The sequence below is a fragment of the Pseudophryne corroboree genome, chromosome 7 (assembly GCF_028390025.1).
Source record: "Pseudophryne corroboree isolate aPseCor3 chromosome 7, aPseCor3.hap2, whole genome shotgun sequence".
Classification (NCBI taxonomy): Eukaryota; Metazoa; Chordata; class Amphibia; order Anura; family Myobatrachidae; genus Pseudophryne; species Pseudophryne corroboree.
Window position 1 is genome coordinate 16430896 of NC_086450.1, and position 22236 is coordinate 16453131.

Here is a 22236-nt window from a genome sequence, read left to right on the forward strand (position 1 = left end):
AGTCTATATATTAGCAGCAGACACAGTACAGTGCGGTAGTTCACGGCTGTGGCTACCTCTGTGTCGGCACTCGGCAGCCCGTCCATAATTGTATATACCACCTAACCGTGGTTTTTTTTTCTTTCTTTATACATACATACTAGTTACGAGTATACTATCTCTTTATCAACCAGTCTATATATTAGCAGCAGACACAGTACAGTGCGGTAGTTCACGGCTGTGGCTACCTCTGTGTCGGCACTCGGCAGCCCGTCCATAATTGTATATACCACCTAACCGTGGTTTTTTTTTCTTTCTTTATACATACATACTAGTTACGAGTATACTATCTCTTTATCAACCAGTCTATATATTAGCAGCAGACACAGTACAGTGCGGTAGTTCACGGCTGTGGCTACCTCTGTGTCGGCACTCGGCAGCCCGTCCATAATTGTATACTAGTATCCAATCCATCCATCTCCATTGTTTACCTGAGGTGCCTTTTAGTTGTGCCTATTAAAATATGGAGAACAAAAATGTTGAGGTTCCAAAATTAGGGAAAGATCAAGATCCACTTCCACCTCGTGCTGAAGCTGCTGCCACTAGTCATGGCCGAGACGATGAAATGCCAGCAACGTCGTCTGCCAAGGCCGATGCCCAATGTCATAGTACAGAGCATGTCAAATCCAAAACACCAAATATCAGTAAAAAGCCTCTTTTTTTCTTTGCGTCATGTGCTGTTTGGGGAGGGTTTTTTGGAAGGGACATCCTGCGTGACACTGCAGTGCCACTCCTAGATGGGCCCGGTGTTTATGTCGGCCACTAGGGTCGCTAATCTTACTCACACAGTCAGCTACCTCATTGCGCCTCTTTTTTTCTTTGCGTCATGTGCTGTTTGGGGAGGGTTTTTTGGAAGGGACATCCTGCGTGACACTGCAGTGCCACTCCTAGATGGGCCCGGTGTTTGTGTCGGCCACTAGGGTCGCTAATCTTACTCACACAGTCAGCTACCTCATTGCGCCTCTTTTTTTCTTTGCGTCATGTGCTGTTTGGGGAGGGTTTTTTGGAAGGGACATCCTGCGTGACACTGCAGTGCCACTCCTAGATGGGCCCGGTGTTTGTGTCGGCCACTAGGGTCGCTAATCTTACTCACACAGCTACCTCATTGCGCCTCTTTTTTTCTTTGCGTCATGTGCTGTTTGGGGACGGTTTTTTGGAAGGGACATCCTGCGTGACACTGCAGTGCCACTCCTAGATGGGCCCGGTGTTTGTGTCGGCCACTAGGGTCGCTTATCTTACTCACACAGCGACCTCGGTGCAAATTTTAGGACTAAAAATAATATTGTGAGGTGTGAGGTATTCAGAATAGACTGAAAATGAGTGTAAATTATGGTTTTTGAGGTTAATAATACTTTGGGATCAAAATGACCCCCAAATTCTATGATTTAAGCTGTTTTTTAGTGTTTTTGGAAAAAAACACCCGAATCCAAAACACACCCGAATCCGACAAAAAAAATTCGGTGAGGTTTTGCCAAAACGCGTTCGAACCCAAAACACGGCCGCGGAACCGAACCCAAAACCAAAACACAAAACCCGAAAAATTTCAGGCGCTCATCTCTAGTCTTAGGTGCTGCCTGGAATAACACTTCATATGGTGTCAGTTTGTGTTTCTTATTGGGTGTGGTTCTAACTGAGTATAGAGCGATAGCTAAATACTCTAACCATGTTTTCTTTGTTTCTGCCATTATTTCCTGTAACTTTTCAATTTAGGGCGTGCTATTTCAGGTGTTCTACCCTGCCACTCACCTCTGACCTGTGGAGGAGGTGTGTGAAATGCCTGATACCCAAGGCCTACATTATGTGTTGCATTATTTCTCCTGTAAAATGAGTTCCTATGTCTGGTCAATTGTTTCTGGAACCTCATATCTGCAGACCACATCTTCCATTAGTTTCTTAGCTGTTCAGTTTTCCACTATTAATTATACATGCTGTTTAAAGTGCATTTAGTTCAGCTTCTTGCGCAGAACAGTGTGGATGGAGTTCTAGGAACAGGACTTCATCCATTGTTGTTACTGCATAATCTGTACATGGTGACCCTTCATGATAATACCTGGAACCATCCATAAACAGGGTAAGGTCTGCATTGTCCAATGCCAGTTCAGTAACATTATCAAGAGGAGACATCTCTGATTTCATAAGTTCAAAAGAAACATGATGAAAACATTTTTTTAGTGTTTTTTATTTCCAGAGTTTGCTATTATCTTCTTCTGACATCATCATATAGTTCATCAGATAATGTGTACTTTCTCCCATCTTTTGAATCCTCTACTGATAACAATATAGCAGGATTCAATACTGTACAATGTGAAATGGTGACATTCGTAGGCAGAGCCGGCCCTAACCAATATGATGCCCTAGGCAAGATTTTGGCTGGTGCCCCCTAATAACACCGTTGGTTCCGCCTCTGACCTTGCACTTCTTTCCCAGCACCATCACCCCTCATCCATAGCAGTTCATATTTTGGTGTTTGTACCCCCTATATTTTAAATAGGAACAGTTCACACATTTGGCGTACAGCCCAAAAAGGGGTGTGTTTTTGCGGCAAGGGACATGGCCACACAATAGTAACCCCAATTCCAATTACGCCACACAGTCAGGGCCGGTTCCGGGGCTTCTGGCGCCTCGGGCGGCATTAGGGGGCGTGGCTTCGTACAGGGGGCGCGGTCATTTACGCCCCCTGTACACACTGAAATGATGTGCGGTGCGCGATGACGTCATCGCGCACCGCACAGTAAAGGACCTCTCCACGAAGGGAAACTAGACGCGTACGCGTCTAGTTTCCCTTCCCAGTGGCAGCGGGGGGGCAGCGGCAGCAGGGGGCAGCGGGGGGCACACAGCAGCAGCGGATCTTGCCCTGGTGCGGCGCCCTCCGGGCGGCGCCCCGGGCAAAAGTCCTGCTTGCCCGTGGCAAGATCCGCTACTGCACACAGTACTGCAACTTTATTCACATTTGATCATGCGATACTTTCCATAAGTCATATTACATCCCACAGTATTATCACTTTACCTTATAAAGCAGCGAATTATACTTACGATAATTCCATTTCTTTGAAGTACTTCATGGCAGCCATACGATGGGTTAACGACCCATTCCCCTAGCATAGACAGGAGGTTCTTTCTTCTAATACATGCCCACTTTGGCTATATGAGTGCGCCCCTCCCCCTATTCCCTGTCTTTTGAGTGTCTCCGTTATGTCTAGAAGAAAAACACTCCCACAGGGTGGGTAATTCATGGGCTGCCATGAAGTACTTCAAAGAAATATAATTATCGTAAGTATGATTCGCTGCTTTCTTTTACTTACTTCATGGCAGCCATACGATGGGATATACCAAAGCTGAATTATGGGAGGGACTCACACAAAACAAAACATTTGATGCTTAATATTTAATTAGACCAAGGCCTGTTGTAGGACCTGGTTCCCAAAGTGAGCTTTAACAATATCCAAAGCACAATGCCCAGAGAAGGTGTGTACAGATGACCACGTGCTGCTGCACATATGTCTTCAATCGCCACCTGCATATTCCTAGCCCATGAGACAGAAACTGCCCTAGTCGAGTGTGCCTTGATATTCTCCAGAACTTCACGATCATCTCCTTGATATACAAACGTGAGCAGCTCTCTTATCCATCTCGCAATGGTTTGCTTTGTCGGCATACACCCTTTGCGTGACCCAACAGATACTAGGAACAAACTCTTCTCTTTCCTGAAGGATTTTACTCTGTCCAGATAAATGGTTATTGCCCTAACCAGATCTAAAGTATGCAACCTGCATTCCTCATCATTCTTTGGTTGAGGGAAAAAAGCTGGTAAGATGATTTCCTGATTGATATGAAAGGTTGACACGACTTTGTCAGGAAAGACGGGTTTGTTCTCAACACAACCTTATCAGATAATATTCTTAGATATGGCTCTTCTACCCACAGAGCTTGCAATTCTCCAACTCTCCTTGCTGAAGTAACGGCCGTAAGGAAAACTACCTTCCAAGTGAGAAACTTCACCCCAACCTCTTGTAACGGCTCGAACGTATGCTGTGTCAAAGCATTTAAAATTACATTTATATCCCAGGGCGGCACTGTCAACCTAACTCTTGGTCTTATTCTTTTCATGGCTTGACAGAACTTCTTAATTAACTCATCCTAAAATAATTTTCTGTCTAACAGAACACTCAGAGCCGATATATGCACCTTGAGAGTTGAAAACTGCCAAACCCTTGACAAATCCGTCATAAAGAAACTGCAGAACTTGTGCGGTTTCAGCCTTCAACACATCAAACTTATCTTCCGACCAGATAATAAAAGCTCTCCATATTCTATAATAAGCGTCTGAAGAGACCTTCTTCCTGGCTTTTAAAAGTAACTGAACAACCGATTCGGACAGACCCTTGCTTTTAGTAAACTCCGTTCAATTTCCAAGCCGTAAACTGAAGACTCTGCGGGTTAGGGTATTCTAGAGGCCTTGATGCAACAGCCTCCGGACTACCGGTAATCTCCACATTTTTTCCACCGACATGTTCTGTACTGTTGGAAACCAAGTCCTTCTCGGCCAATAAGGGACTACTACAATTACTTACAATCTTTCTTCTCTGATCTTCTTCAGTGTTCTGGCTATGAGAGGAAAAGGAGGAAAGACATACCCCAGTCTGAACTCCCACACTAGAAACAGGGCACTCCTTCTGACGTTGGAAGCTAATACCTCGAGAAAATCGAGGCAGCTTTGCGTTGAGGTCGGTAGCCATGAGATCTATATCGGGTTGCCCGAACCTGTCTACTATACTTTGAATACTTGAGTACTTAACTCCCACTCCTCGGACTGAACTTGATTTCGACCTAGATAATCTGCCAACACATTGTCTATGCCTGGAACATGTAGAGCTGTCAGGGACTTTAAATGTTGTTGTGCCCACTGCATGATGTACGAGACTTCCAACATGATTGCTCGACTCTTTGTCCCACCTTGGTGATTCAAATAAGCCACTACTGCCGCATTGTCCGAGAAGACTCTTAGATGTGTCCCTACAAGTTGATCCTGGAATTTGCATATGGCCAACCACACCGCTCTCATTTCGAGCTGATTTGACGAATAACCTGCCTCTGTCAGGGACCATTCTGCTTGACAACTTTGCCTCTGCAGATGAGCACCCCAACCTGTTAGACTTGCATCCGTAGTTAAAACTACATACTGGGGCTCCATCAGTGACACACCTTGCTCGTATGTTTGACTGGTCTTCCACCAGGATAGTGAACCTTCTTTAATATTTCAGGGTGTTCCATTGCAACACTCTCATTCTCCACCTTGCCACTGCACAACGCCTATCGTGGAAGATATCATCCCTAATAGACGCAATGCTGTGTGAAAAGGAACCTTGTCCTGTCTTTGAACAGAGTGGATCAGCTCCTGTATCTTCGTATGCCTGTCCTCTGAAAGCATGACCACATACTGCCACGTATCTATTAGGACACCCAGAAATTGAAGAACTTGTGTCAGTTCCAAATGACTCTTGCTCCAATTCACTAGCCAACTGTGAATTTGCAGAAAGGCTAAGGCTTGATCTAACATTTGCTGTACGTCTCCTCTTGAACTCGCCGCTAAAAGAACATCGTCGAGGTATGCCCAAATAGTTATCCCTTTTTCTCTAAGGCAGGCTATCAGGGTTACCAATATCTTTGTAAACACCCTCGGTGACGACGTGAGGCTGAATGGCAGACACGTGAACTGGAAATGCCTTCCTCCTATGCAGAACCTTAGGAACTTTCTGTCTTTTCCCCTGATTGGAATATGGAAATATGCATCCTTGAGATCTATTGACGCCAAAAAATCTGCCTTCCTTATTCCCAATAGGACTGACTTTAGCGTCTCCATATAAAATGTTCCTTTCTGTATTCTTTGATTGAGATCCCTCAAATCTACAATTGTTCTGAAGCTACCTGAGGACTTCTTCACTAGGAAAACACGAGAATAGAATCCTCTCTTTCTCTCTACGAGTGGAACCTCCTCCACCGCTTTTGAAGAGCATAGTGATTGGAGACTTTCTTCTAAGGCAGCCAACTCTCGAACTAAAGATGGTGTTCTTGACTTTACAAATTTGTCCCTTTTTGGAATTGCCGTGAACTCGAGATGGTATCCTTCTGGAACAATATCCAGAACTCATCTGTCGGAAATATTTGCCTGCCACTGGGCAGTGAATTCTGAGATTCTGCCCCATACCGGTGTTGATGTAAGGGGACATACACCGTCATTTCCTCTTACTAGAGATGAGCGGGTTCGGTTTCTCTGAATCCGAACCCGCCAGAACTTCATGTTTTTTTTCACGGGTCCGAGCGACTCGGATCTTCCCGCCTTGCTCGGTTAACCCGAGCGCGCCCGAACGTCATCATGACGCTGTCGGATTCTCGCGAGGCTCGGATTCTATCGCGAGACTCGGATTCTATATAAGGAGCCGCGCGTCGCCGCCATTTTCACACGTGCATTGAGATTGATAGGGAGAGGACGTGGCTGGCGTCCTCTCCGTTTAGAATTAGAATAGATTAGAGAGACACTTGATTTACTAATTTTGGGGAGCATTAGGAGTACTCAGTAGTGTACAGTGCAGAGTTTTGCTGATAGTGACCAGTGACCACCACTTTTATTTATAATCCGTTCTCTGCCTGAAAAAAGCGATACACAGCACACAGTGACTCAGTCACATACCATATCTGTGTGCACTGCTCAGGCTCAGGCCAGTGTGCTGCATCATCTATTATCTATATATAATATTATATATATCTGTCTGACTGCTCAGCTCACACAGCTTATAATTGTGGGGGAGACTGGGGAGCACTACTGCAGTGCCAGTTATAGGTTATAGCAGGAGCCAGGAGTACATAATATAATCCGTTCTCTGCCTGAAAAAAGCGATACACAGCACACAGTGACTCAGTCACATACCATATCTGTGTGCACTGCTCAGGCTCAGGCCAGTGTGCTGCATCATCTATTATCTATATATAATATTATATATATCTGTCTGACTGCTCAGCTCACACAGCTTATAATTGTGGGGGAGACTGGGGAGCACTACTGCAGTGCCAGTAATAGGTTATAGCAGGAGCCAGGAGTACATAATATATTATATAGTGAGTGACCACCAGACACACAGTGCAGTTTATTTAATATATCCGTTCTCTGCCTGAAAAAAGCGATACACACAGTGACTCAGTCAGTCACATACCATATCTGTGTGCACTGCTCAGGCTCAGGCCAGTGTGCTGCATCATCTATATATATTATATATCTGTCTGACTGCTCAGCTCACACAGCTTATAATTGTGGGGGAGACTGGGGAGCACTACTGCAGTGCCAGTTATAGGTTATAGCAGGAGCCAGGAGTACATAATATTATATTAAAATTAAACAGTGCACACTTTTGCTGCAGGAGTGCCACTGCCAGTGTGACTAGTGACCAGTGACCTGACCACCAGTATATAATATTAGTAGTATACTATCTCTTTATCAACCAGTCTATATTAGCAGCAGACACAGTACAGTGCGGTAGTTCACGGCTGTGGCTACCTCTGTGTCGGCACTCGGCAGCCCGTCCATAATTGTATATACCACCTAACCGTGTTTTTTTTTTCTTTCTTTATACATACATACTAGTTACGAGTATACTATCTCTTTATCAACCAGTCTATATATTAGCAGCAGACACAGTACAGTGCGGTAGTTCACGGCTGTGGCTACCTCTGTGTCGGCACTCGGCAGCCCGTCCATAATTGTATATACCACCTAACCGTGGTTTTTTTTTCTTTCTTTATACATACATACTAGTTACGAGTATACTATCTCTTTATCAACCAGTCTATATATTAGCAGCAGACACAGTACAGTGCGGTAGTTCACGGCTGTGGCTACCTCTGTGTCGGCACTCGGCAGCCCGTCCATAATTGTATATACCACCTAACCGTGGTTTTTTTTTCTTTCTTTATACATACATACTAGTTACGAGTATACTATCTCTTTATCAACCAGTCTATATTAGCAGCAGACACAGTACAGTGCGGTAGTTCACGGCTGTGGCTACCTCTGTGTCGGCACTCGGCAGCCCGTCCATAATTGTATACTAGTATCCAATCCATCCATCTCCATTGTTTACCTGAGGTGCCTTTTAGTTGTGCCTATTAAAATATGGAGAACAAAAATGTTGAGGTTCCAAAATTAGGGAAAGATCAAGATCCACTTCCACCTCGTGCTGAAGCTGCTGCCACTAGTCATGGCCGAGACGATGAAATGCCAGCAACGTCGTCTGCCAAGGCCGATGCCCAATGGCATAGTACAGAGCATGTCAAAACCAAAACACCAAATATCAGTAAAAAAAGGACTCCAAAACCTAAAATAAAATTGTCGGAGGAGAAGCGTAAACTTGCCAATATGCCATTTACCACACGGAGTGGCAAGGAACGGCTGAGGCCCTGGCCTATGTTCATGGCTAGTGGTTCAGCTTCACATGAGGATGGAAGCACTCAGCCTCTCGCTAGAAAACTGAAAAGACTCAAGCTGGCAAAAGGCAAAGCACCGCAAAGAACTGTGCGTTCTTTGAAATCCCAAATCCACAAGGAGAGTCCAATTGTGTCGGTTGCGATGCCTGACCTTCCCAACACTGGACGTGAAGAGCATGCGCCTTCCACCATTTGCACGCCCCCTGCAAGTGCTGGAAGGAGCACCCGCAGTCCAGTTCCTGATAGTCAGATTGAAGATGTCAGTGTTGAAGTACACCAGGATGAGGAGGATATGGGTGTTGCTGGCGCTGGGGAGGAAATTGACCAGGAGGATTCTGATGGTGAGGTGGTTTGTTTAAGTCAGGCACCCGGGGAGACACCTGTTGTCCGTGGGAGGAATATGGCCGTTGACATGCCAGGTGAAAATACCAAAAAAATCAGCTCTTCGGTGTGGAGGTATTTCACCAGAAATGCGGACAACAGGTGTCAAGCCGTGTGTTCCCTTTGTCAAGCTGTAATAAGTAGGGGTAAGGACGTTAACCACCTCGGAACATCCTCCCTTATACGTCACCTGCAGCGCATTCATAATAAGTCAGTGACAAGTTCAAAAACTTTGGGTGACAGCGGAAGCAGTCCACTGACCAGTAAATCCCTTCCTCTTGTAACCAAGCTCACGCAAACCACCCCACCAACTCCCTCAGTGTCAATTTCCTCCTTCCCCAGGAATGCCAATAGTCCTGCAGGCCATGTCACTGGCAATTCTGACGAGTCCTCTCCTGCCTGGGATTCCTCCGATGCATCCTTGCGTGTAACGCCTACTGCTGCTGGCGCTGCTGTTGTTGCCGCTGGGAGTCGATGGTCATCCCAGAGGGGAAGTCGTAAGCCCACTTGTACTACTTCCAGTAAGCAATTGACTGTTCAACAGTCCTTTGCGAGGAAGATGAAATATCACAGCAGTCATCCTACTGCAAAGCGGATAACTGAGGCCTTGGCATCCTGGGTGGTGAGAAACGTGGTTCCGGTATCCATCATTACTGCAGAGCCAACTAGAGACTTGTTGGAGGTACTGTGTCCCCGGTACCAAATACCATCTAGGTTCCATTTCTCTAGGCAGGCGATACCGAAAATGTACACAGACCTCAGAAAAAGAGTCACCAGTGTCCTAAAAAATGCAGCTGTACCCAATGTCCACTTAACCACGGACATGTGGACAAGTGGAGCAGGGCAGGGTCAGGACTATATGACTGTGACAGCCCACTGGGTAGATGTATGGACTCCCGCCGCAAGAACAGCAGCGGCGGCACCAGTAGCAGCATCTCGCAAACGCCAACTCTTTCCTAGGCAGGCTACGCTTTGTATCACCGCTTTCCAGAATACGCACACAGCTGAAAACCTCTTACGGCAACTGAGGAAGATCATCGCGGAATGGCTTACCCCAATTGGACTCTCCTGTGGATTTGTGGCATCGGACAACGCCAGCAATATTGTGTGTGCATTAAATCTGGGCCAATTCCAGCACGTCCCATGTTTTGCACATACCTTGAATTTGGTGGTGCAGAATTTTTTAAAAAACGACAGGGGCGTGCAAGAGATGCTGTCGGTGGCCAGAAGAATTGCGGGACACTTTCGGCGTACAGGCACCACGTACAGAAAACTGGAGCACCACCAAAAACTACTGAACCTGCCCTGCCATCATCTGAAGCAAGAAGTGGTAACGAGGTGGAATTCAACCCTCTATATGCTTCAGAGGTTGGAGGAGCAGCAAAAGGCCATTCAAGCCTATACAATTGAGCACGATATAGTAGGTGGAATGCACCTGTCTCAAGTGCAGTGGAGAATGATTTCAACGTTGTGCAAGGTTCTGATGCCCTTTGAACTTGCCACACGTGAAGTCAGTTCAGACACTGCCAGCCTGAGTCAGGTCATTCCCCTCATCAGGCTTTTGCAGAAGAAGCTGGAGGCATTGAAGGAGGAGCTAACACGGAGCGATTCCGCTAGGCATGTGGGACTTGTGGATGCAGCCCTTAATTCGCTTAACAAGGATTCACGGGTGGTCAATCTGTTGAAATCAGAGCACTACATTTTGGCCACCGTGCTCGATCCTAGATTTAAAGCCTACCTTGGATCTCTCTTTCCGGCAGACACAGGTCTGCTGGGGTTGAAAGACCTGCTGGTGACAAAATTGTCAAGTCAAGCGGAACGCGACCTGTCAACATCTCCTCCTTCACATTCTCCCGCAACTGGGGGTGTGAGGAAAAGGCTCAGAATTCCGAGCCCACCCGCTGGCGGTGATGCAGGGCAGTCTGGAGCGACTGCTGATGCTGACATCTGGTCCGGACTGAAGGACCTGACAACGATTACGGACATGTCGTCTACTGTCACTGCATATGATTCTCTCAACATTGATAGAATGGTGGAGGATTATATGAGTGACCGCATCCAAGTAGGCACGTCACACAGTCCGTACTTATACTGGCAGGAAAAAGAGGCAATTTGGAGGCCCTTGCACAAACTGGCTTTATTCTACCTAAGTTGCCCTCCCACAAGTGTGTACTCCGAAAGAGTGTTTAGTGCCGCCGCTCACCTTGTCAGCAATCGGCGTACGAGGTTACATCCAGAAAATGTGGAGAAGATGATGTTCATTAAAATGAATTATAATCAATTCCTCCGCGGAGACATTGACCAGCAGCAATTGCCTCCACAAAGTACACAGGGAGCTGAGATGGTGGATTCCAGTGGGGACGAATTGATAATCTGTGAGGAGGGGGATGTACACGGTGATATATCGGAGGGTGAAGATGAGGTGGACATCTTGCCTCTGTAGAGCCAGTTTGTGCAAGGAGAGATTAATTGCTTCTTTTTTGGGGGGGGTCCAAACCAACCCGTCATATCAGTCACAGTCGTGTGGCAGACCCTGTCACTGAAATGATGGGTTGGTTAAAGTGTGCATGTCCTGTTTTGTTTATACAACATAAGGGTGGGTGGGAGTGCCCAAGGACAATTCCATCTTGCACCTCTTTTTTCTTTTCTTTTTCTTTGCATCATGTGCTGATTGGGGAGGGTTTTTTGGAAGGGACATCCTGCGTGACACTGCAGTGCCACTCCTAGATGGGCCCGGTGTTTGTGTCGGCCACTAGGGTCGCTAATCTTACTCACACAGTCAGCTACCTCATTGCGCCTCTTTTTTTCTTTGCGTCATGTGCTGTTTGGGGAGGGTTTTTTGGAAGGGACATCCTGCGTGACACTGCAGTGCCACTCCTAGATGGGCCCGGTGTTTGTGTCGGCCACTAGGGTCGCTAATCTTACTCACACAGTCAGCTACCTCATTGCGCCTCTTTTTTTCTTTGCGTCATGTGCTGTTTGGGGAGGGTTTTTTGGAAGGGACATCCTGCGTGACACTGCAGTGCCACTCCTAGATGGGCCCGGTGTTTGTGTCGGCCACTAGGGTCGCTAATCTTACTCACACAGCTACCTCATTGCGCCTCTTTTTTTCTTTGCGTCATGTGCTGTTTGGGGAGGGTTTTTTGGAAGGGACATCCTGCGTGACACTGCAGTGCCACTCCTAGATGGGCCCGGTGTTTGTGTCGGCCACTAGGGTCGCTAATCTTACTCACACAGTCAGCTACCTCATTGCGCCTCTTCTTTTCTTTGCGTCATGTGCTGTTTGGGGAGGGTTTTTTGGAAGGGCCATCCTGCGTGACACTGCAGTGCCACTCCTAGATGGGCCCGGTGTTTGTGTCGGCCACTAGGGTCGCTAATCTTACTCACACAGCTACCTCATTGCGCCTCTTTTTTTCTTTGCGTCATGTGCTGTTTGGGGAGGGTTTTTTGGAAGGGCCATCCTGCGTGACACTGCAGTGCCACTCCTAGATGGGCCCGGTGTTTGTGTCGGCCACTAGGGTCGCTAATCTTACTCACACAGCTACCTCATTGCGCCTCTTTTTTTCTTTGCGTCATGTGCTGTTTGGGGAGGGTTTTTTGGAAGGGACATCCTGCGTGACACTGCAGTGCCACTCCTAGATGGGCCCGGTGTTTGTGTCGGCCGCTAGGGTCGCTTATCTTACTCACACAGCGACCTCGGTGCAAATTTTAGGACTAAAAATAATATTGTGAGGTGTGAGGTATTCAGAATAGACTGAAAATGAGTGTAAATTATGGTTTTTGAGGTTAATAATACTTTGGGATCAAAATGACCCCCAAATTCTATGATTTAAGCTGTTTTTTAGTGTTTTGGGAAAAAAACACCCGAATCCAAAACACACCCGAATCCGACAAAAAAAATTCGGTGAGGTTTTGCCAAAACGCGTTCGAACCCAAAACACGGCCGCGGAACCGAACCCAAAACCAAAACACAAAACCCGAAAAATTTCAGGCGCTCATCTCTACCTCTTACCACTTCTTCTATATCCTCTATGAAAGGACTGACGTGTCACACCTGAGTTATATCTGTCCTCATACTGACGTTCGAATCGATCTGCATAAGGACGGCCAGGCCTGTACGATATTGCTTGCCTAAATTGCTGCTTTGAAGACGAAGCTGGATACCTGCCATGATTATCTTGTGGCAATCTCACTGACTTTCTACCTGACATCTTCTGAATCATAGTCTCCAGCTTATTTCCGAACAATGATCCCTCATAAGGAAGCGTAACTAACCTATTTTTAGAATGGACACCCGCTGCCCAAGATCGCAACCACAGCGCTCTCCTGGACATAATACCTGAGGTCATTGATCTTGTGGAATATTCCAGAACATCAAGCGACGCCTCACAGATATACTCCACTGCTCTCTGTATAATACTCAAATTTTTTGAAAGACAATTTCTAGAAACACCATCTTGCACATCTGTCTGCATCGAAGAACACCATAACCTCAAGGCTCTGGACACAGAGGCTATGGCCACACCAGATTTTAAGGACACAGATGTAGAAATATGCAACCTTTTCAGAGCATTTTCCATCCTTTATCTATAGAATCTTTTAACACGCGCCATCTTCAAGGGGTGTCGTGGTTCCAGTTGCTACCTCCGCCACCGGCGCATCAACTTTAGGAATACCACACCACGTAAGGAACTCCTTATCCACAATTGGATACATATGGTTTATTCCCTTAAAACTGCCAACCCTTTTATCCAGCTGCAGCCACTCCTTACGAATGATGTCCTTTACCACCTTGTGCACAGGAAAGGACCTCGCTTTCTTTGTCCTAGCCTCAAATAAAGGATCTTGTTCGCCTTCCTGAACAGATTCCTTATATTTCATTGTCTTGTCGATGTTTTAAAGCATGACATCCACCAACTCGGTATTAAATGACCTGTCATCATCCTGAACCTGTCCAGATTCTACACTGGAAACCTTATCCCAATCATCCTGCAGTGATAAATATGGGGACTCTTCATCAAAATCTAGACTAGACTGCGACCCAGACCGTTTAGGCCTGTGCATAAATTCTTCCTTAGTAACAAAGGATTTTTTCATCCACGCCATCAGTTCAGTGAGCTGATCAGAAGCTTTCACTTGTACACTGGGCGCAGTTTTCTCCATGCAATTAGTACCTATAGCATCCTCCTGATTCCCAGAAAAGAACTGATCACATGCAGTACATTTTCTAGCCACATTCTTTCTCTTGCATAATTTCTTTTTTGCAGAGAATATATTCAAAGAAAATAAAAAATACCTAATCACCTAACTATCTAAAAGAAAGAATATACATAAGTAGTCCTCTATGAGGACTTACCTTGGCTGGACCTTATCACGTGATTTATGGGACACAGGCTCATCCATGCTTCAAAATGCTGACATGCACTTTCACAGTGTCAGGGAACATAAAATCTTACCTTGCTTGCAGCCCACTGACTCCAGCTGAGCAATCACCTCCCACTTGAAACTGACGTGATGAAAACATGTGAGCTTTTCTTGGCACTGACGCCGCTCACTACCTCCTCTGGTCCCCGCACATGCGCAGACCGGCGCCGCACTGACTACCAGGACCATCTATGGGAGCCGCGCTGCCGCTGTGAGCCCCCGGCCCTGACGCCGCTCACTTCCACCTATGCACAGTAAGGGAGTTACATGCAGCCTCCCATGTAACATCCAGAAGCTGCGTCACCCCCGTGAGCATACGGCCCTGACGTCGCTCACTTCCGCCCGGCTATTGGAGGATCTGTAACGAACGGCTTTCCGCCCCCAGAAGCCGCGTCACCATAGTGAGCTTCCAGCACTGACGCTGTTCACTTAACTGAATACCACAGGCTTGTAAGTACTCCGAATTGCCATATTCACTATAAAAAGGGCCTATAAACTAATTTAGGAGCCCCAAACAGCGGCACCGCCGCACTACAAAAATAATAAACCTACTTCTGTCTATACTACTAGGAGACAGGAAAAAAGACAGGGAATAGGAGGAGGGGCGCACTCATATAGCCAAAGTGGGCATGTATTAGAAGAAAGAACCTCCTGTCTATGCTAGGGGAATGGGTCGTCAACCCATCGTATGGCTGCCATGAAGTAAGTAAAAGAAACATTACTCCTCACAGTAGAGCCCCTTATTCACATTACACCACACCCTATTGCTCTTTATTCACATTAGACGACACAGTAGTGCCCTTTCTATACGCAATGCCACATAGTAGAGCACCTTATACATATAATGCCACACAGTAATGCCCCTTACACATATGAGACACATTATTAATGTCCTTATAAACATAATGTGCCTTACACATTATGACAACCTTTATTAATGCCCTTTTACACATAATGTCCCTTACACATATGCCGCACATTATTAATGCCCTTATACACATGACACACATAGTGCCCCCTACACATTTGCTGCACATTATTAGTGCCCCTATACACATAATGACACATACAGTAGTACCCTGTTACACATATGCCACACATTATTAATGCCCTTATACACATAATGACACACATATTGCCCCTTACACATACAGTATGTTGCACATTATTAATGCATTTTTACATGGCACACATAATACTCCTTACACATATTCTGAACACTACTGCACAACCAACCCACTCACATGCACACAGCACTCACACTGCCAGTAACACTGTGACCTCTGCCACTGCTTGGATACAGATGTGTCCTCATAAATCTTGCCTCAATGCTAACATCGGGCACATTTTTTAAATGAAAATGCATCTTATTTGCATTGCTATGTGGCTAGGATGCACAAGCAGTTTCTGTTGATTAAAATTATATGCAGCATGCCTATATACTGTGTGAGACTGTGGCTGTATCTGCATATGAAATGCTACACACAGAATATAGGCATGCCGCATATCATTTTAATCAGCAGAAGCTGCTGATGCCCCTAGGCATATCAAATGCCCTAGGCAATTGACTAGTTTGCCTATGCCTATGGCCGGCTCTGTTCGTAGGACTAAACAGCGCTACTTCATATTTGGTTAATCTAGCTGTTGAGAGATGTTTGGTTCTTGCTTGATTCAGAATTTCTGTAACTGCATGCGGTACCTGTATTGTTAAGGGGCGGTTAAGAACAATGTCTGAAACCTTGTATTTAAGTTTCAGGTGGACATTTTGCACTGTCAATAATCCAACATCTGTCTTTCCTTTGGACCAGAGTTTGGATGGTACCTGGCCTAGCCATTCTGAAAGTTGGTCACCTTGTGGCTTCTGTTCTTCCATCAACATTATAGCAGCTAGTACAGCTTGTTGAAGCTTGTCGCTTGTTCTTGTGGATAATGTTATTTCTTTACTTGTGTACTGTACTGTGGCTTGAATGACTGATAACACATCAGTTCCAAAGAAATTGACTGGACAGTCTTCAGAGATGAAGAACTGCACAGGTACTGAAATGACTTCTTGTCCCATACTGATTTTGCAGGCTTGCTTTTCTTCAGAGGGACTGTTGTACTTGCCATTCCTGTTCCCAATATAGTTTCTTTTGCTTGCAGTTTTATTGGTACCTCCTGTTGTATTAATATAGTTCAGCTTGCTCTGGTATCTATAATACAGTCTAATTGTTCCCCTCCTGGTAGGGTAAGTGTGGTTGTTACTGTGGGTCCAGGAGAGTAAAGTACTTGGACCAAAAGGTACAGTTCTGGAGCGCCTGTTTCCTATGGGCTGGCCTCAGAGGCCGCCCTGTTCTGAGCCCATGTCTTGTATTTGGAACAGTCCTTCCTTATGTGTCCCTGTTCATTGCTGAAGAAACACAAACCCTTTGTCTTCCCTTCTTCTGAAGAGACTTTCCTTTGGGGCTTCTTTCCTGTGTTTCTGGACATCTGTTACTTGGATCTTGTTCCTGTTTCTTGCATTACATGGACAGTTATTCTGGGTACAGAGCTCTTTTCTTTCTGTTTTCTTTTCTTCTCTTCTTGTCTTTCTATGGCCTCTAAGACTTGAAGGAGTGATTTCATGGTTAAGGTAAAGGCTTCTGGTCTAACCTGGAACAATTCTCCTCTCAGGACTTCTGTGAGACCATTTAAGAAATGTGTTTTCAAGAGCCTTTAATATTGGGCATTGGCCACATCAAATCCTCCATCTATATGTCCTTGATGTACCATATCATGGTACTAACAGTCTGATCACTCTTCTGTTTAACATCTGGAAATGCAGGTACTCTGTCTCTTTGCTGGTTACACCAGTGTTCTAATCTGTGCATGTACTGTTCCCCGCTTATCTTTGTCCTCTGTGCATCTTCTGCTAGTGGAGCTACTATGTTTGCGCTGCTCCTGCTGGATATCCTCTTACTTCAGCTTCAGCTGATCAACTCAATAACACTGAGTTTAGTTCTCGAAGATCTATCCAAGATCCTGTCCAAACAAGATTTATTCTCTTCATATAATTCAAATATGCAATTGGGCGCTTGCGTGGGTTTGGAGCTTTGGAAATTATGTCATTCATGTCTGATACAGCCCATGGTCTGTGGTGTTCCTGTTGTCTAACAAAATTTCCTGCTAGTCCCGCAGCATTAAGGTCTCTAGTGATTTGTACAGATACTAGGTATGCCGTGCTGGTCTCTTCAGGATATGGTGATGACTGTGTCTGATAAAACATCTGGATATGTGGTGCACAGGTATTACATGAACATGGTGTATTAAGGTCCCCTGATTGCATTTTCTTACACTGTTCTCTTCTATGTATTATCCTTGTCCCAATAGTCTGTGGACTATTTGCCAGAAACGGGTTGTTCTTAGAGATTATGGGTGGTTCGTTGGGGGGTACCCAAATGTTACAAAAGGGGCAATGTTCATATCCTTCAGGTATACATTGGTGACATTGTGGACACTTTCTCTGTCTCAAATCCTTTTGCAGATCTGGATTTATTGGTTTGTATGGTTCTTAAGAAACTGTATACCACTTGCCATCTTTTTTCTTCAGTACCACTTTAGATTCTGGTGAGTGTAAGGGTGCTGCAGGTATAGTCAGGGTAGGTGCTGTGTTAGGTACAAATGGTGGTGGTACCTGAGTCAATGGTGTCACTTGTGGTGGTGGTTGTGGTAGGTTTACTACTGGTGTTGGTACTGGTATCTGTATGTTCCATGCTATGTCTTCTAAAAATTCTGGTTCTTTTTTAGGCAGATATTCTACCGCTATTCTCTTCCACATTTCTACTTGATGTTTCTTTTCTTTCTTTTCTATCCAAACTTTCTGTTCCCTAAAAAATATTTCCCATCTCTTGAAATCTAGAGTTCTCTGAGGGGGAAATGCTGCCCTTTTGAATACTTTTTGTATTCCCTTAATGGCTTCAGGACCTTTCTTTTGTCTGACTATCTCAATGGGAGTCTTGGGCGCTTGGTCCGCCATACCCTTGCTGCCCTGTGCCCCAATATGGGTTACTGGTCACAGTTACCTTAGTGCCCCATATCGGTTCCCGGTCACAGATACTTTATGTATAGTCTGACCCTTTCAAGGTCCTTATATCCCCCTCTCTCTAGATTCAATTACCTTATATACTGCCACTCCTATTACCTCCTGTATTATTTTGTAAAGACTAAAATACTTATCCTGCTTTTGCTCCTGTACCTCTTTTATTCATGGGCAAATTTAACACCAGTGATACCCAATTAATGGTGGTCATTCCGAGTTGTTCGCTCGTTGCCGATTTTCGCTATGCTGCAATTTGTTGCTGAATGCGCATGCACATGGTATGCAGCGCGCATGCGCTTAGTTATTTAACTAAAAACTTATCAGTTTTGCTGTTGTTCATGCTGCGCTTTTCAGTCGCACTGCTGATTGGTGAGTGATTGACAGGAAAGGGGCGTTTCTGGGTGGTAACTGAGCGTTTTCCGGGAGTGTGCTAAAAAACGCAGGCATGTCAGGGAAAAAAGCGGGAGTGTCTGGAGAATCGGGGGAGTGGCTGGCCGAACACAGGGCGTGTTTGTGACGTCAAACCAGGAACTGAACGGACTGAGGTGATCGTAATCTAGCAGTAGGTCTGGAGCTACTCAGAAACTGCAAGGAATTATTTAGTAGCAGTTCTGCTAATCTTTTGTTCGCAATTCTGCTAAGCTAAGATACACTCCCAGAGGCCGGCGGCCTAGCGTGTGCAATGCTGCTAAAAGCAGCTAGCGAGCGAACAACAATTTGGAATGACCACCAATGCCTTTTCATTTCTTTAGGTAATTGTGGTCTGATGCGTGTGTTCCCTGACTAATATGGTCAGTGCATGTTGTGACTTTTTTCTGTGTGATTCTCTAATGTACACCCCTGGAGTTGTTCCTAGAAGCAGGATCCCCCTTAAGTGTGGGTATGGGATCTCCCTCTGTTTGGAATACTAAAACTCCTGTACAATGTGCACAACTAAGATCACTAGACCCTTATTCCACCTTTCAGTATTTTCCTAACACCTTGTACCCCCTGCCTAAGTTCCCAAAGACAGTATAATATGACTAACAGTGTTAAGAGACACACTAAAGTAATTATCCCAATTTCTGTGCCCTCATCCATCTAGAATCATATAAAGAATGGGGAAATGGGAAACACTCTGCACCAGCTAACAATTCCTTTTTGCATATCTACGAAAAGACCCTGACTAATATACGTCAATAAGTTATAAATCTCCTACTGGATATTCGGGGGTGCTACCAGAGACAAAATGAGTTGAACAGCAGAAGAAGAGAAAAGAATGTCTCTTTGTTGGTGCACGTATAATAATTAAAAATTAACTTTTAATAAATTCATTAAAAATGTCCAAAAACGAAATAAAAGCAATATAACAAGAATACGTATGTTATACATACTAGTCAGCAAATAAAGTGCTTATTAAAGTAACATTTCAAAATCAAGGCTCGCTACCTGTATCATGTATTTATTTATCAAATAGTTTGAATGTATTACTGCAGATCAGAGTCCAAATATCAATCTCTGATTAAACGGTTATGTGTGGAGAAAGAGGGTATTAACAACCATCAACTAAATGTTCCATAATCACCCCAAGAATAATTATTCAATGTTCCACATATAATGTGTCAATATATATATTGCAGTCTGTCTGGTGATTATTTACCTCCATTATACTGAGCTCATACGTATATATAGATGGCATACATACAGTATATATATAGATTGTTCATACTATAAAGATCACGTTCATGTAAAGTCTCTAAGTGAGAACCTGGTATCTATGACAGTTATATCTTTATAGACTCCTTAAAGTACCATCTATTCAATAGTGTTTATAGTTGTCACAAATTAATTCAAGTGTAATTATACCATCTGTTCAGTAATAGCTGAAGTTGTTACAGATTGATACAAATATGAGTATTTATCAGAATCACTGAGTACTCCCTCCGGGTGGTCTTCAGTATGCCGGCGGTCGGGCTCCCGGCGACCAGCATACCGTCACCGGGAGCCTGACAGCCGGCATACCGACACTTATTCTCCCTCGTGGGGGTCCACGACCCCCCTGGAGGGAGAATAAAATAGCGTGGCGTGCGTAGCGCACCACTGTGCCCGTAGCGTGGAGAGCGCAGCGAGCCCGCAAGGGGCTCATTTGCGCTTGCCACACTGTCGGTAAGCCGGCGGTCGGGCTCCCGGCGCCGATATGCTGGTTGCCGGGAGCCCGACCGCCGGCATATCGTAGTGAACCCCTCCCTCCAGTTACATTTTCATAAACTCACTAAGTTACTTATGAATTGAGGTTTTTTCATTATCCAAACTGTTATATAATGCAAAAGAAATTAAATTGTCACTGGTAGTTGAACCTTTATATGTTATGCATTCAGTAGAGGTTATACTCATAACCTATGGATATGAATGTGACTGTGTGGAAGAGAAAGCTGAGTGTATTCATTACAGCTATATTACAATATATTCACTAAGTTGTTTATGAATTGTAATAAATTCCCATAACTTCAGTATATAATACCCCAGTAGATCTCATAATATGTCAGATGGTTTTATTATAAGGTATTTGACAGCTTCCCTCATTAATATAGTGAGAAATCCTTTCAATAGTGCAGCCTTATAAGTTCTCTACTGAATTCATACACATGAGTCATTCATGTTCAAAGAGTCTGTGCGTCTACTATTTCTGATATTCTGAACTTCAGGGTATCCTCTTAAAAAATCATGTTTCCTATATATCTATCTGATGTAACAGGTACATAGGGCTGGACTATAGGACACATACTATATCTCTATACAGAAATCAAACGTACTGGATAGTATGTGATCACCTTACACCAATCTTATCCTACAACTTGTGACAGATATTTTCTATTGAGATGTGTTCCTACAATGACTACTGTTTCCCCCACCTCCCTGTCTTCCTACCCAAATACAACCAACAGGCCTATCTGCAATTCCTACAATTTTTGTTGTTGCAAAGACTGAACTTTTAAGCAAAAAACAAATGCAGTTCTAACATAAGTCTGGTAATCTAGACATATAACACAAATGTCATACAAGACACCGTCCAAATGTGAAGGACCCTGACCTGGAATTGTGGGTACGTATCCGGACACCTTACATAAGAATGTCCACTTATCACTTCTTTCTCATGAGAGCCAAGGTCTATATGCAGAAAATATATTTGAACCCAGGGGCGCCATTCCCAAGAGACAGGACAAGCCTAAAGGTAGCATTCAGGAAGGGGTAGTCTTTGGTCCCAGATCAATTTCGCCAACCTTTTATATATATCTCATGTACCACTCATACAACACACTCATATCATGCAGTCATACACTGATAATGAGACAACTTATACGTACTTTAAAGACAGAAGGTTACTGGATTCTTGGATCCCCACTAGCCCGTCCCCACTGACCCCACCATACCTCAGAAAGAGCTGGAAGAGAGTAAGAAGGTGCCAAAGCACTTGTCTTTACTTACCCCACTGTACAGATTATTTCAGATGGTTCCTGGGCATCAGCGGTTGGTCTGGTCAGTGACGGCAGGAATTTAGGGGAGTCCTGGACAAGACCCCCAGGAAATGTTGGGGTAATTCGGCTTATACCTATTACCAACACCTTAGTAGCTCTTCTGTCTTGGAAATTCAAAGTACTGGACACAGCCGGTTGGTGAGCAAGAAATCACACTACACAGTTGTCAGTATAACACTGCTCGGTCCTCCTTGTGACAGGGAGAGCCTTTAATTTATACCAAAAGAGAAGTGGGCTCATTATATGCCCTCAAATCACAGTGAAGTATAAAATTAGGTAATGATACAAAGTAAGTTTAAATGACATAAAAGGGAGTATACAAAAAGACACATTTCCAAACTATTC